The following is a 12,005-nucleotide window of genomic DNA, read 5'->3' as shown; positions in this document are numbered from 1 at the left end:
TGTCAATCTTCTTCTCTGCTCTTAAAGCGCATGGAGTCTTACTTACACTTGTATTGCAACGTACACAAAGATCGCCCCCATATAGCCATAGTCTTAACAGACTCTCGGGGCGAGGGCCGTTAGTGAGAAGAACCTATGAAGGCCGGCACGGCACACGAGGAGGTGGGTGGCCAGTGCCATGACCAGCCGTCTTTGTCTCCCCAGTGGCGATGTTTACACCACACCAAGTACTCATTGAAGGCTGAACCGACCTCGGGGAGGCCCAGTACCGGTTCAGATAATCGTCGTAGTGCCTACCTTATTACAGACCAATTCAGAACTTATTGGTCACCCACGTTCATCCTACAAAGTCCCATCACAAGGGAGAAACACAAACAAATAGACAATTTTTATTTGGTTTGTTTTGCCCATATTGAAACGGCTGTACGCCATATGGACCTGAAAACTCAATTTCCCTGTACAAGAATACGGGTGTGCCGTATTGGTTGGCAGGTATGGTAGTGCGGTGCGCTAACCGCTGCACCACCGCTCCCCGCAATATTGCTACAGGTCTCCATTGACACACACGCACACTCTAGTCTCTCCGGATCCTCGTGTGGCTATATATGAATAGTTCGCATGAATGAATGACACCGGGGAATTTTGTGGATAAAGCATATTTTACAGTATAACTAACCCCCCCTCCCTCCCCTTTACCAAATGTTGGGAGGCTGGTGGTGGCAAAAAATATCTCACCCTTGTTGCAACTCCGGGGAACCTGTGGAGCCACCGTGGTTTCTCCCAAGACGTTGGAGGGCTCGGGGGCTTAAAGGGCTGAACTGTAAATTCAGCTTTCATCCCACAGTGATCCCATTCAGACCTATTTGTCGGCATTCCAAAACAAACAGGTGCCCGTTCAAGCGGCGTGCTAATGGGGTGTTAACACTCGCGAGAGCGTGCCAGCTCGTGCAGTAGGAGTCATAAAGTTAGAAGAAAGGGCACCAGTGACACACAAAAATATATATTTTTTTTGCAAAAACCCGTAATGTTCTGAGAAATGCCGGTAATTAATTGTGAGCGCTTGAATGTTTGTCATATAACATAATCACGGCTAGAAGCACACGGGCCTAAATAACAAATTACCTTATGGAATGCACAATTATAGCTCGGTAATTAAAACATATTTTTCTCATGACATCAGCCGGGTCAAAATAAAAACTTTGTTTTGGAACTCAAACTAGTTTGTAATCGTATTACTTTTTCACGGTACGTCGTGTCACAAGCAGGAGAGAAATGAAATATTTCCACGTGAAAATGATAAACAGAGGCGATGCAATATCCTTAACAACCGAGCAGTATGTTCCTACTTTTGGCGGTGTCAAAAATGTGCAACGTTTAAAAAAAAATTGACTCGTGTGCACCAATTAAAATAATACCTTCAACATCGCATTTTAAATGGTGCTTATTAGAGACCAGTTGCATAGCTACGTTAAAAATTACTCTGTGCTCCAGTGGCTTTAAAAACCAGGAACTATTAATGGATTGGCATCAAACACAGTTCTGCAATTTCCGCTCATCACTCCGAATCCATAAACTCCACACCTGGATTTGTTAGCTACCCAACATTTGTTAACATTCGCACAGTGGAGCTAACTAATAACCACCCATCATATTTACTGATTCTGGGGACAAAACGAAACACTTCCTTGATTTAAAAAAAATGCAATTCTCGCTCAAATGAAAATTTGCAAATCAAGCTTTTTTGCGCACGTGTGTTTCTAAATTCTGTGTGCGTGATGTTTTACTTCCATTTGAAATACAAAAAATATAACTATAAACATTGTGGCCAAACGCTCACTCGAAGGGCACATTTAATTGTATATTTTTAAACAATTTTAAGTCGCTAATGTGTGTTTTTGTATGTACCCAGCGTTTAAGCTAAGAAGTGGTCTGTTATTTTTCTAGCAAAGCAAAGAGGTGGAAGCAAAATGGTGTCTAAAACCAGCTGTTATTTAACTTTATGTACATAAAGAAGAACGTTTTGCAAAGTGATTTTCTTTAATGGATAGCATCGGGGACAATAGCGCTCTTGTGTGAAAATTACCATTATAAAGCAGAATTAGCTGTAATTGCCTCCAGGCCACAAGCATATGCCGCTTGTATGCCCCCCCCCCAACGCTTACCTTTAAAAGCCATGAAAACAGGTCTGTGATTAATGATGGTAATTACGGGAAGACGTTTAGCGGCAAACCTGTTTCTGATTAATAACCCGCAGCTGTTTGATGTCCGAGGGAGAAAGTCAGGAGTGCTTGGGTCCGCCAAGAAGGGATATGAATGAGCCTCATTAATAAGGGACGGTTAATGTGGCCTGAAAGACGAGGACACTTTGGTGGAATTGTGACATTCCCTGCGCAAGACCCTTCTGTCTGTCGGCTGATCGAGCAACATGCGGCCACGTGACAACACGCTTTCGGCGTTTAGGTTTAAGGATGCCGTGGACATTTGTGTATTCTGTCTTAAATGATAAACGATAACAGCACAATTTTGAGTAACAATGACGGTCAAGCCAAACGTTTTGAGAATGGGATATAGACAGTGCTTAATTTCAGCCAGAGTTGTCCAGAGTCTGGAACCCGTAATATGTTTTTCTGCATCCGGCACACTGCATTCAGTAAATGTGTTTTGTTATGGATGTTGGTACAAGTTACGTGTCTCCTCCAATCTACCAGCAATCCGGACAAAATTCAGATATTAAGCTGTGGATATAGTACTAAGACGTTTAACCACCCACTTGTATTAACAGTTGTGCTATGAAGCAATAACATCACATAATTAAGCATTTATTGAAGCGTATTTAGATAACAGTAACAGCCCCGGAAGATTACATCAAATAATGTAAAGTTGATTTCGTTTAGCCAAGCGAGAACTCAAGCGGCGAAATGTCGTACTCGAATTATAAATGTTGTGGGTTTATTCTCCAACACACCAATGTGCTGAACGAGTAGGTAATTGGCATGTTTTCTTTACGGGTGGTGGTGGGTTTAACGACACATATCGATGCGATCGAACCCAAAACACATCTATTGTGAATATTGGTCGCGAAAGCCTACGTGTTAAACAGGAGAGTCTCAATTGCAAGTGTGAGCTGGGTATATTTACATCACAGAAATACTTCTCCAATAATGTCAACATGCACCTTTATCCACACCAGGGACAACCCTTGTGCATGCAATGCAGAGACTATTCAGCACGTCTCAATCAAACCTTTTTCCACATATATATAAACCATTATGGGAACTAACATTATTTTAAGTCAAAAGCAGATTAAATATGCTGTCTTTTTGTGCACTTGAAAACCCAGGTTTTATCGTGGGCTGCTTGAAGGTCAGTTTTACATAATATATAAATTGTCAATTTATTGGGTGTGTGCTATGCACTAAGAGCCTTCGGTTAATTCCACATTTTCATTTCTCTTAAACCAGTGGGTATCGTGTTTAATATTACCAATTCTGGAATATATCTTAAATCATATTTTAATGGTTACTAGTAATGAACCCGTTGCTTTGCAACATAAAATAAGAGATGTAATTTTCATACTCTCCTCAATTCTGTACTCGGAACACTAAAATAATCTGCCTTTTTACGTAACAAAAAAAACTAAATAATACGTAGTGTGAGGTTTTTGTTATATTCTATAGGTTTTAAATAAAATCTGGTGGAAGAACGGCATTATTAGGATTACAAATTGAAAAGTTAGATCAATTGTAAATTAACCGTGGTCAGTCTTCTGTATTCGTTAATCCCACCTCTTCGGTGTCGCTATGTATTGACTTCCGAACTAATTCTGCCATTTCATGGCAATGTTTATTTATAACGCAAAAACTTCTGTCTGGCCAGTTACCTAGCTATGTCGGTGGCAATGGCCCGTAGCCACTCACGACAATAGGGTTATTGTTGGGCTGGAGAGGAGCCCAGCCAGCAGCCAGCCAGGAAACTCGAGGAATATATTATTTATTATAGTATGATTTAAATGTTTGGAGTTGGGATAAATTTACAAAAATTACAGTACATTACTGCTAACGTTGGTGTTTAAGGTAATTTAATATATAACCTTACAGTTTAAGATTTAAAAAAAAGTACAAATTATTTTGTGCCATACTGTAGTCTAAGCCACAGCAGAAATTGCTTCCACCTAGTGGCACTACTTAATTAGTTCCGATTTTATTTATATTGCCAAAAAAACGCAACTCCCAGATGTAATTTCCAAATCGCTATTTTACAGGTGTTGCTTATATAAATATATACACACAAACACAACTAAGATTCGCTGTTCTGAGAAGGCACCACCAACACGTTGCATATCTGTCCTTAGCTACCGGGCCAACAGTTGCAAGCACAACAGAGGATTATTTGTCAATGAGCCACATATAACAACGCCACAGCGGTTGGATAAATAGGCACTCACTATCACCCACGATAGTTTACGAGGGGTTTAAAGAGGTTTCTATCAATACCTATATCTAAGTTGACGAATCTGCAATGGCTGTACAATAATAGATCCGTGTAATCTTTGCAGCCGCAAGCTGCCGCTATATTTCCCCGGAATGTTAAACCAAAAAAAAATCGACTCTTGCATTGAATTGGAATTGAATCGTGACAAGTCATCAAGTGGCACTGTAGTTTGATGCCCTTCTGTTTCATCAATGCCCTTTCGTTGGTGGATCACACAGGGATGGAGTCAGCGTGAAACATCACCTGCAGGTGAACGACGTGCCGCTAGGAGGCAGTACAGCAAGTAGGTTTTCGTTTTTTTCAAACGGGCTGTCGATGGAACAAAACTGAATTATCTTCTTTCACGAGTAGGTTTATCTGGTCTCTCCTATTTCTTCTGTGGAGTGTTGGCCGTCTCATACGGCACACGGCCACATGATTGCCTACTGCTTTGAAACGGCCCGCAAATGATATCGGTCACTGCAAGCATCTTGGCCACACTGCTTCTTATGTTTTAGTTGCTCAGTCTGTGTCTGTCACTTCAAGGGCCCTCTCGGAGTTGCCAGACGTCCACGGGCGAGATGGAGCAGTGAAACAGGCTGGTTTGCAGGTGGTAAAGGTGATTTACATTGCAGGATCACGAGAAATGGTGACGACTTTGGGACGCCTTCATCCAGCAGTGTTCAACAATTCTGGCTGTCGCCTGATGAGGCTGGCTGTGATTACAGGCGAAACTTTGTACAAGAATTGGAAATGTTGTGTTTACTCTCCAACACACCAGTGTGTTGAACTAGTAACGAATTGGCATGTTTTGTTTACGTCACAAACCTTACTGATTGACTGTGTCGGGTAGTGACGGGTTTAATGATGCATTTATATTTACACGATCTAACCCCAAAATCACACTCTATTATGGCTAAAAACAATGTTTCGCTATTTTATTATACGTTGGAGTTCATCTCTATAAATTAAAGACAAGCCACAGTGCTGCGATTGTGGCCATGTAATTTATATGCATTCATGAATCCCCCCTTCCCATGTAAAGGGCTCACAAGTAACGTCATCATATCTACAGTGAGGGAAAAAAGTATTTGATCCCCTGCTGATTTTGTACGTTTGCCCACTGACAAAGAAATTATCAGTCTATAATTTTAATGGTAGGTTTATTTGAACAGTGAGAGAGAATAACAACAAAAAATCCAGAAAAACGCATGTCAAAAATGTTATTGATTTGCATTTTAATGAGGGAAATAAGTATTTGACCCCCTCTCAATCAGAAAGATTTCTGGCTCCCAGGTGTCTTTTATACAGGTAACGAGCTGAGATTAGGAGCACACTCTTAAAGGGAGTGCTCCTAATCTCAGCTTGTTACCTGTATAAAAGACACTTGTCCACAGATGCAATCAATCAATCAGATTCCAAACTCTCCACCATGGCCAAGACCAAAGACCTCTCCAAGGATGTCAGGGACAAGATTGTAGACCTACACAAGGCTGGAATGGGCTACAAGACCATTGCCAAGCAGTTTGGTGAGAAGGTGACAACAGTTGGTGCGATTATTCGCAAATGGAAGAAACACAAAAGAACTGTCAATCTCCCTCGGCCTGGGGCTCCATGCAAGATCTCACCTCGTGGAGTTGCAATGATCATGAGAACAGTGAGGAATCAGCCCAGAACTACACGGGAGGATCTTGTCAATGATCTCAAGGCAGCTGGGACCATAGTCACCAAGAAAACAATTGGTAACACACTATGCCGTGAAGGACTGAAATCCTGCAGCGCCCGCAAGGTCCCCCTGCTCAAGAAAGCACATATACATGCCCGTCTGAAGTTTGCTAGTGAACATCTGAATGATTCAGAAGACAACTGGGTGAAAGTGTTGTGGTTAGATGAGACCAAAATGGGGCTCTTTGGCATCAATTCAACTCGCCGTGTTTGGAGGAGGAGGAGGAATGCTGCCTATGACCCCAAGAACACCATCCCCACCGTCAAACATGGAGGTAAAAACATTATGCTTTGGGGTTGTTTTTCTTCTAAGGGGACAGGACAACTTCACCGCATCATAGGGACGATGGACGGGGCTATGTACCGTCAAATCTTGGGTGAGAACCTCCTTCCCTCAGCCAGGGCATTGAAAATGGGTCGTGGATGGGTATTCCAGCATGACAATGACCCAAAACACATGAACAAGGCAACAAAGGAGTGGCTCAAGAAGAAGCATATTAAGGTCCTGGAGTGGCCTAGCCAGTCTCCAGACCTTAATCCCATAGAAAATCTATGGAGGGAGCTGAAGATTCGAGTTGCCAAACGTCTGCCCCGAAACCTTAATGACTTGGAGAAGATCTGCAAAGAGGAGTGGGACAAAATCCCTCCTGAGATGTGTGCAAACCTGGTGGCCAACTACAAGAAACGTCTGACCTCTGTGATTGCCAACAAGGGTTTTACCACCAAGTACTAAGTCATGTTTTGCAGAGGGGTCAAATACTTATTTCCCTCATTAAAATGCAAATCAATTTATAAGATTTTTGACATGCATTTTTCTGGATTATGTTGTTGTTATTCTGTCTCTCACTGTTCAAATAAACCTACCATTAAAATTATAGACTGATCATTTCTTTGTCAGTGGGCAAACGTACAAAATCAGCAGGGGATCAAATATTTTTTTTCTCTCACTGTAACTAGAACTTTTTTTTTTTACCAAATAAGGCCCGCTGAGCTATATAGCTGTTTTTAAGAAGCGACCTGGCCACAAATGATGGCTCGAACGAAGTGGCTTATCATGTGGAAATTTATAGCAGCCAAATACTCTTAAACACATGTTGATTCTAAATGCAGAGGGAAAACCCGGGAAAAATCCACGCGACCACGGGGATAACATGCAAACTCCAAATAGACTTAAAACTTTCGTGACTGCAGGAATTAATAATCTACGGTTCTTTTGGTAAAATCACTTAGATTTTTTTAAATTTCTACCTACGTGACTTTACCGAAAGAACCAAAGAGTATAAAATAAAATAATAAAATAAATAAAAAATAAAATGAATAAAAAATATCACGACGTTTCGATCACAACACAAGTAAACGTCATCTCCTTATTTTTATTCTTTTATTGTTATTATTTTTTTCTATCTACATGACTTTACCGAAAGAACCATAGAATACACAACAGGCATTAGGGTCTAACCCACGACCTCCTCCATACCAAGCGAAGTGGTTAACATGTCGCCACCACGAGCTGTCGTATATTACAAAAATATAGCAATTCGAGTAACACTCAGCTCGGATATGAAGGATTGCGGGGTGCATGTTGGAGATGACTCAGGACAAGAATTTGTGGAAAAAGAGGACCGGTAAGGCAGACTCCACATGAGTTGGAGCAAACCTACACGAACTCTCTCCTGTAAGCCCTCTTCGTCGTGACCAAAAAATACTCGACATTCAAACCTGTCAACCCCTTATCAGTGTCCTACCTTATTACAGACCAATTCAGACCTTATTGGTCACCCGGTGCCCCTTATAAATCTCAACGTTCATCCTACAAAGTCCCATCACAAGGGAGAAACACAACCAGATAGACAATTTTTTTTTTAGTTTGCCCGTATTGAAACGGCTGTAACTCAATTTCCCCCGTTTAACGCCGTAACGGACCCGAAAAACGGGGCATAAAACCGCGTGGTTTGACAGGCATGGACATTTTGCCAATTCAGCTCCTGGACACACAATTGTTGGCCATCATTCGCAACGAGAGACAATCATCCCCACAGCCCACAGCTGCCCCAGCCCCCCGCTCTCGTTGAACTGGTTGAGCCGTGTTGAGCAACGGATTCGAGTGCCGCTTTAAAATCTGCGCCGGAGGGGGCGCTGCGCTACATGCCGAATCGCGTGTTTGAGAAGGGAGCGAAGAGGGCAATGCGAGAGAGGGGTTGGTGATGAGAGTGGTGGTGGAGGAGGAGGAGGAGTAGGAGGCGTACTGTGAGTAAACCAACACATCACGCACGCCACGACACGCAGCGACGCCGCTTGCTTGCTTCATTCATATCGTTGAACATCACACCACCCACCCACCCCCCTTACACTCACACTCATCAGCCGGTCTCCATCTGAGCACAGCAGAGCCACCACCACTGCCCTAAGCAACCAGCCCTTGTTACAGCAAGCCCGCAGCGCGAGTGAGAGAGAGTGTGTTGTTGTGAGTATCCGTCCGCGTGTTCTTGCTTCCACCAAGCACAACCACCACCAACAACAACAACCATCCATCTCTCCCGGTTCGTTCATTACGCCGGCGGATCGTGTAATGTCACCCCCTAGGCCAAGCTTGGCTGCGGGGCCTAGCCCTGGGGGTGCTGCTGGTGGTGGTGGTAGTTTACGGACTGCTGCTGTTTGTGGTGTAGCTGTTTGTCGGTGGTGTTAGCTGTTGCACACCCCCCCTCCCTCCTCTTCTCTCTCTGTTGGTTGGTGGTTAGCAATCGTGAGCGAGCGAGCGAGCGTCATTGCGGCTATGGATGAACGCAGCGCGCCGCTTAAGGGAAGTGACTTTGTGTCGGTGCGCGCGGGTCAATGGCCATGGGGAAGTGTGAGCGTGTTTGTGTTTGTGTGTGGGGGTGTTCGTGGTGCCACGCACCGGCATGTACTCGGTATCGACACGCACGTTGCGTGTACGAGTCGTGCTTGTTCCGCATCGGTGGGTGTCGGATCGTGGCGGTTGCTTGTTAACCCGAAAACACCGCAGCTCCACGTGTAGACCACCGCAGCACCACGTGTAGACCACCGCAGCTCCACGTGTAGACCACCGCAGCTCCACGTGTAGACCACCACACCACCACAGCTCCACGTGTAGACCACCGCAGCTCCACGTGTAGACCACCGCAACTCCACGTGTAGACCACCACAGCTCCACGTGTAGACCACCACAACTCCACGTGTAGACCACCGCAGCTCCACGTGTAGACCACCGCAGCTCCACGTGTAGACCACCGCAGCTCCACGTGTAGACCACCACTACTCCACGTGTAGACCACCACAGCTCCACGTGTAGACCACCACTACTGCACGTGTAGACCACCACTACTCCACGTGTAGACCACCACAGCTCCACGTGTAGACCACCACTACTCCACGTGTAGACCACCGCAGCTCCACGTGTAGACCACCACAGCTCCACGTGTAGACCACTACTCCACGTGTAGACCACCACTACTCCACGTGTAGACCACCGCAGCTCCAGGTGTAGACCACCACAGCTCCACGTGTAGACCACCACAGCTCCACGTGTAGACCACCACAGCTCCACGTGTAGACCACCACAGCTCCACGTGTAGACCACCACAGCTCCACGTGTAGACCACCACAGCTCCACGTGTCTTCAGAATTTAGACTTGCCGTAGCTGCTGGGCTGTTACTACTCATGATCGGTTATGGAACATAACACTTCGAATGGATGTAATAATGCTACGTCCAGACTAAGGGTGGTATACGCTTATTTTAATCCTGAACGTGGTGCAGTGATTATTTATAGGGTCAATTTGCTGTCGTATACATCTCGATTGAAAACTTATCTCTTCCGAAAACTGCCTGTTGTGTTTCGTTGTCCTTCTCCCCGCACCTCCGATGTGCACGGTCCGGCTACGTACGGCGCGAAAGAAGTTCAACATACAGAACCTACATTTATCGGTGTATAATTACCTCCCCCCCCCCCTTCTCTCTCTCTGTTGAATGATCGTAACGTACACACAACTACAGCTGCATGGCGTTCTGCCCCCCACCCCTAACCACTCGTTATGGCGGGCACGACCACAGTACTCTGTTATACGCAGAGTACACAACAGCCGGTAATACCTGATACACACAGCCACCGATACCTGATACACACAGCCACCAATACCTGATACACACAGCCACCAATACCGGATACACACAGCCACCAATACCTGATACACACAGCCACCAATACCTGATGCACACAGCCACCAATACCTGATGCACACAGCCACCAATACCTGATGCACACAGCCACCAATACCTGATGCACACAGCCACCAATACCTGATGCACACAGCCACCAATACCTGATACACACAGCCACCAATACTTGATACTCACAGCCACCAATACCTGATACACACAGCCACCAATACCTGATACTCACAGCCACCAATACCTGATACTCACAGCCACCAATACCTGATACTCACAGCCACCAATACCTGATACTCACAGCCACCATCTCATAACATCAACCCTCGTGCCATGCAGCGGCGTTCCATGAAGTCCCTGCTACGGCAGGGCCTGCGCGGAGCTCCGTTTGTAATTTACAGGCTGATCACAACTACCGTGATGGATCGTGGCAATGCAAATGTTGCCTTTTGGAAAGATTTCCCCCTCTTCCCTAGAGAACAAAACATAGTCTGTCGTCACCCTCTCTTTATTACACGCTTTTATTTAACTCGCTGTCGGTTGTTGTGGCATCCTCAAATCTTGTAACTCAATTTTAAGCCACTTCCCAATGTGGTATCGACTGCAAAACTTGGTATACTTATGTCATACTGATGACAATACTATATTCTATCATGTAAAAAAACATACATTTTAAAACATTATTTGTATATGTTATGTTTCGGCTTGGGTCTAATTGTCCACTGAAAACTGACGTTGGCCAAGCTTCGGGGCCACTTCCTCGAGCCGTGGAGTTCTTACATTACTAGTAGGGTACATTTCATTAAAGCGCGTTTGAAAAAAAAAGTATTTTTAAATATGACTTATTTTCTCCTCTTCTCCCTTTCACGATCCTTGAAGATGTTCAACACTTGGCCGGATTGCGCAACCGGCTGATGCCCCACAGTATGTGTGTGTGTGGGTTCACTGCGTAATTATAGCTTTCATTTCTGGCCTGCCAGCCCTTGCGCAGTAAAGCAGTCAACGCAGCTAACAGGGATCTTGTTAAGTCCGTCACGCCACTGATGCTCTCGGTAAAACAAAAAGTTCCAGCCCTCTGCAACAAAAAGTTCCAGCCCTCTGCAACTGCTCGGTGCACACACCACCTCTGCTACACGGCGAGCTCTCCACGACTCTAAAGGGGGTCACATTGGGACTTGCCCTCCTTCCACTACGGTGCCAGTCGACCCAACCACGTGTGTGTGTGTAGGTGTGTGTTGTGTACCCGTTTTTAAAACAACAACAACTGCTGGATGGACAAAAGGCGGGAGAGAGGAGAGGGGTTATTTAATATATAGACCATTGGTTTCGCGGTGTGGTTACCCCCTCTAAACGTTGCTGTTCGAGTTCACAGGAATGACTGTTCGTGGTTGATTGGTCTTGGCTGACGGTCCTAAAGCCCTGTGTGTGTGTGTGCACTGTGCCAGAGATTAAGATCGCCAAGGGCGTGGTGAGAAGTAATTTTTTAAACTTTATTTTTTGCCCCCTACACTTTTTTTGACGCGTGCCCCCCCCCCTCCCCCCCGGGTATCTTTAAGCGTACGAGCGTGGCAAGGGAGTGCGTGTTGGTGGTGATGGGGACATTGAGAGAGCTTTGTGGCAAG

The 12,005-nt window shown here is 45.0% G+C and overlaps 1 protein-coding gene across 11 annotated transcripts in view; it reads left to right on the top strand.

Moving 5' to 3' along the window:
• The first annotated feature begins 8,323 nt into the window (after positions 1–8,323).
• Positions 8,324–12,005, top strand: part of LOC116942691 (protein phosphatase EYA1-like) — a 153,949-nt gene continuing 150,267 nt past the window's right edge. For 4 of the 11 annotated variants that reach the window (XM_076067298.1, XM_076067300.1, XM_032954939.2 and 1 more), the window contains exon 1: positions 8,331–8,442. The gene's annotated coding sequence lies outside the window, so the exon portion shown is untranslated. Of the gene's footprint in view, positions 8,443–8,471; positions 8,736–12,005 lie in introns of those variants that run through there. The other 7 variants (XM_076067299.1, XM_032954933.2, XM_032954940.2 and 4 more) reach the window with 7 other exon arrangements.

This window comes from Petromyzon marinus, chromosome 15, assembly GCF_048934315.1.
Source record: "Petromyzon marinus isolate PM22_M1 ecotype Great Lakes invasive population chromosome 15, UKy_Petmar_22M1.pri1.0, whole genome shotgun sequence".
NCBI classification, from domain to species: Eukaryota; Metazoa; Chordata; class Hyperoartia; order Petromyzontiformes; family Petromyzontidae; genus Petromyzon; species Petromyzon marinus.
Note: the sequence above shows the minus strand (reverse complement) of the source record. Positions and strands in the feature narration are given on the sequence as shown.